Raw genomic sequence first — 5,517 nt, 5'->3', positions numbered from 1 at the left:
ATATTGGACACCTGGTACATGGCACCTCACCTCAAGGCTATGAGAAGGACATACAACAGACTAAGGTTTCCGCAAGCCCACCTAAAGGCCCAGGCAGTGGCCCAAGGCCCACACCAGCCCATCATGGAGCACACAACATCTGTATAAGTGTTCTCGCAAAAAAAATCAGTATAAGTGCCTCATGCCCTTGGTGGAAAAGGAATCCTTGAATCCTATATCCTATATATTCGTAAAAAGTCCATCCCAATTCTCTCAACATGCAAACTGTACAGCTTAATGTCCCCACTAAGCCATGCATTTAAGTGCTCTCTCTCACCAAGCCATGCGTATAAGTCTGCCACATAAGCAAACCATGCATTTAAGTTTTAAATTAAAAATTATTTTTGTATTAGTCTATTCATCTAATGCTGCCACAACATAAATGCATGATTCATTACATTTTTTTTGGAACGACATTTTTAACTATAAATCATTTTTTCCTATTTTAGACACTGTTATTGATTTTCAAGTTTATATTTTTTTTCACGATATATAGTTATTTTCTAGGAATTATTTATGAATTTTTATTAACAAAGTTATCGCAACAACGTGCTGGGCATCATCTGCTTGTAATTTGAGTCCTTAGCTGGTCTATCTATCACCGTCCACACAACATCAATATAAGTGCCGCGTGACCTCTCTAGAAAGCAGATCTGAGACCTTAGACTGGTATAGTTATCACCCTCCATGCTGCTGAGCCTCGATTTCACCAGGATACCATCCTCTTATTGACGTGGAGGCTGGTATCGTAAGAACTTCTGTATTCGCAATATGTATGTGACATTTGGCATCTAAAGTTGGCATTACCTATGGGGGAGTCTGATTGATCCAATCACGACAAATATGGGAGCTGATACAGGGCCTAGTTCGGCTACAGAACAGAATTTACAAAAGCTTGTTTCCCCTTTCCGAGGCAAATATGGGGGAAATCAATGATGAATTGTTATAAAGAGGGCTGAGCTATATTAAATATATAAAATGAAGTTTGATCAGTAGCTTTGGCCTCCTAGAGCCAAATTAAGTTACCAACATGGAATGAAATTTTCTGCCAGACTTCCTGTTTGTCATTGGAAAGAAAGAAAGAACATTGTATTCCTCCTTGGAAATAATACAACAGGGGGCCTATTTAGGAATCTCCGGATCTATGCTTATTTTTAACTCCCCGAAGAACTTCGTTGCTTGCTACGCCCTTCCTTGTCTCTAGGTGCCATCCTTCGCCCTACAGCTTCGTGTGCATAATCATACCTCGCTTTCATGCTTAAAAAATGTTGTAATGAGGGTGATGAATGTGTACAGATCTTGCACATGATCTTTGTCTAACTTTTCTTCGAGCCGATCCTTTACCTAATGGTTCGGACCCTGGCAGACACCGGTGCAAGAACAGAGGCTTGTCAACTATACCAGCATAAGTAAGTTCAAGAATTTCCTCATTTTCCAAAGTATGTGAGTGAGGTAAAAATTCCATGGACCAAACTCATAACTCACATCCAACTACTAGTGAAAGGTGTGATGATGAAGCTATAGGAGAAGAAAAGGTGTTGGTTTTGATGGGTAATCTTGAGTTGTCATTTTTCGAAAGAGAGTAACTTGCTGGATGGAGAGCAGCTAGAGGCCAATTCCGCACCTTCCTTGTAGAAAATACAACTAACTTTCTTTTCTCCTCTGGTTGAGAGACATACTTTCATTTTTTTGAACAATTGGGAAACGTGTCATGGCGGTAGACTGTATGGACATAAATCGAGGGACAACAGGGAGGTTGGTCACTGATCTCTTTGGTGGCCGATAAAACACCACGTTGGCTACCTGATTTGTGTATTAAGGACAAAGTCAGGTGTTCCTCATGGATGTGAGCACTCAGGTGTTCCCCATGGAGAAGTTGCAATTTTAGCCGGTGGATCTACGGGTGCAAGGCACAAATCTAGCAAAATCGCTCAAGTCTGGGGACAAATACCACCCCGACCATAATACAATAACATACTCCGTGATAATATGCCTTTGTAATTCGAGGTGCGTTTTCCCCATCGTTGTACATCCATAATGAATATATGACAAAATCAATATCATGCAACCTATGTCGTAGTTCAATTTAATGAGAAAAGCTCGTTAGTCATCGAAGTGTGGTCTTCCATGAAAAAAAGTGACATGTCATGGAAGTGCTTATGTCTAGGGTGACCGGCTGACATGACAGTCAACCGAAAAGGGTCATCTGCCATCAACAGTGCCTTTGTCGTGACAACGCCATTGATCATGCATCATCTTATCTGTCACGGAAGGCGACCGACAAGTGGCAGCGGCTGTCAACTTAGTTGCATGATGTTTCATCCATAAATTGTAAATCACTTACCAATTTCTTGAAATAATCACATCTCGAATATAAACAAAAAAAATCATGGACTAAAAAAGTATCTAACTTGGTCAAAAATAGAATAACATAATACTGTACAACTTCGTTTTTACTGGCAGCTCAATAGACAAAAGAATTGAGTTGCCCACTAATCTTTCAATAGATTGTAAACCCTTTAACCAATTGCAGCAAATAAATTTATCATGGATATGCAAATAAAATTTCATAAAACTTTTCTTGAAATGTCAGGGACTAAAAATGACCCTAACTTGGTCGAAAACAGAATAACAGATTACTATGCAGTGAGGTAGAGAGGAGCGGCACCTGACAGAGAGCACTGCTGTGCTCTGGCCTGTGCACTCCTCTAGTCAGCACCATGGTTTTTGGCCGCAGTTGTGCAAGGGAGAGGGCGATACAGATCTAGGAAGGGGGAAGTGCTACATTGGAGGAGGCAAGTGAGGGCATGGGAAGATGGTAAAGGTAGAGGGTGTACAACCACCATTGCGAGAGGAAGAGAAAGGGAGGCATTGGGCTGGGATGTTGGGATACGGGACATAGAAGTGGTAGGTTAGCTCAATTTACATGTTGTGAGTTGGGTACGAAAATTCTTAAAGCGATAGGAATCAACACTGACTAGCCACTAAGATTGACCTGTCAGTGATAACGTGTCATCGGTGATTCCCATGTGGCATGACCAGTCAGGGATGAGGCTCATCTATTACCGTTGACAAGTCATCAGTGATCCCCCTCTAATACCAGCCGTTCGGTGATGATGTGTGTCCACCAATTGGTCGATCAGTGATGATTTCTCAAAACAATCATCTGTGACGCACATTCTGTGGCCGATCTCTTTTGTGTGGCATGTTATAGCTTATATCCCTTCATTTTGTTTATCTCAATTATTGAATGGCATTTGGTCAACATAAGGAGTAAAATGATCCAATCTTCACTTAGGAAGTTACTAGCTACGTAGAAGGCAACAATGCTACGAGAAAAGCACATGGTACGTGTGGTCGAACGTGGCCATGTGAGCAACGACAACATCATGAAGGGTTGTTAGATAGAGCGATAAAGTTATGAAAGAAGATATGAACCGTGGTGAGTCTCGGTATACTAGGAAACATGCATGTCATTTTGGCTAGCTAGACATGAAACACGATTCACACTATATCACTATAGTCTCCTATGTAGGAAGGTGAATCCTATGTAGGAAGGTGAAAGAGTTTTATGTTGGTTGATATTTTCACGAGAGAAAGATATTTGATTGGATAAAAATGAAGTTTTATATTTGGAGCTCTCCCTAGTGGAGCCATAAAGTTGTTCACCTATCCAACATACCTTGTGTTGTCTAGTTCTATCAAATATTGCTACACACTTTGATATATACCTATTTTTTGAAACTTAGCCTCTCTCTCTCTCTCTCTCTCACACACACACACACACACACACACACACACACACACACACTCAATCAAAGCAGTATCTTTTGAACGATTCTTACCCAAAGCATTGATCATGAACATAACCAAGTACTAAGTCACAAGGATCACTAGTAAGGACATCATTAAAGTACTTGAGATCCATGCATGCCGCTAGCTCTGACTCGAACGAGTCAAAGCATTGGACCAATTGATGAGCTGCTATGAAGATGGTCTCACCCATATGGTTACATGGTACACCCAGTTGTTGCAGAATGATAACCCACATGTATAGGGGATCACGCCAGTCTTTGAGGGTAGTAGTTCAACCAAATTTATTGATTTGACACCAAAGGAGCAAAATAATATTGATGAGTATTAGCAGTTGAGCTATAAGTTAAACCACACCTAAAGAACTAAATATCAGCAACAAAGTCTTAAGTATCAGAGTAGTATGATAGTTTGATAGGAGTAGTAACAGTAACAGTAACAATAGCAGTAGCAGCTTTGTAGTGATTGTAACAGCAGCGGCAATGAAAGTAACTTAGCGAAGAACAATATGAGAAAACGTGTAGGCATTGGATCAACGATGGATATTTGTGTTGGATAATATTCATCATATAATATTCACAACCTAGAGCAATACATAATAGCTCCAATTTATCAATTCAACGTAGGCATGCATTCTGTATATAGTCATACGTGCTTATAATAAGAACGTGCATGACATCCTTCGTACTACCCTCCCATGGCAGTGGGGTCCATAACGAAACTAAGGGATATTAAGGCCTCCTCTTAATAGAGAACCGAAACAAAGCATTGACACATGGTGAATACATGAACTCCTCGAATTACAGTGATCCCTGGAGTGTGTCCCAACTATTGTACTTTGGGGTCTACATATCAGAACAATAACAAGTGCATATAACTAGCAGATAGGATCAAGAACTCAAATATATTCATGAAAACATAGACGGTTTAGATCTGAAATCATGGCACTAGGCGCACCCAGGGTGTCGGGGGTTGGGTAGAAGGTCGCCGGTGCCTGGAAGCGGGATGAGGCATAGACATGAACGCCGGCGTACTTTACCCAGGTTCGGGGCTCTCCTAGGAGATAACACCCCTAGTCCTGCTCTGCGGGGTCTCCGCATGATCACTAAGGCAAAGTGAGTACAGAGGCGCTCCTCCAGTTGTATCTGTGGGTAGGAGGAGGCAGGGCTAGCTCTCTCCTTCCTCTAAGGTCTGGTCTAATTCTAATGAATCGGAACCCTTTGCATGGGTGTCCTGGAGGGTTTATATAAGCCTACCCCCAGGGGTACAATGGTAAACTATATGGACGCAGGGCCCAGCTGTCAGTCTCTTCGCCTGCGGGCCCTCCTGCCGACTGCTGGGGCCCGCCGATTGGTGGGCCCAGCCGACTGGTCTGGTACGGAGCCGACAGGCCGCACCCGCCGCTGGCGGGTCCTGCCGGCTGCTGATTACTGTAGTCGTGCCTCTAATGACGCAGGCTTGGTCATGGGGGCGTGGATACAGTCCAGCCGCCTGGCTGGCGATTACTATAGCCATTCCCTGTCTCGTCTGGTTAATGGTGCGTGGGACCCATGGGAGGAGCAGGCCGACTTCCGCGGGCCGGCTCCCTACGAGTCCGACTAGTGGCGCCCTTGCCGTCTTCCGGACTCTCACTGACTGGTAGGGCCCATCATCTGTGGATCGTAC

This window comes from Triticum dicoccoides, chromosome 4A (genome assembly GCF_002162155.2).
Source record: "Triticum dicoccoides isolate Atlit2015 ecotype Zavitan chromosome 4A, WEW_v2.0, whole genome shotgun sequence".
Classification (NCBI taxonomy): Eukaryota; Viridiplantae; Streptophyta; class Magnoliopsida; order Poales; family Poaceae; genus Triticum; species Triticum dicoccoides.
This window is presented reverse-complemented; position numbering follows the sequence as displayed.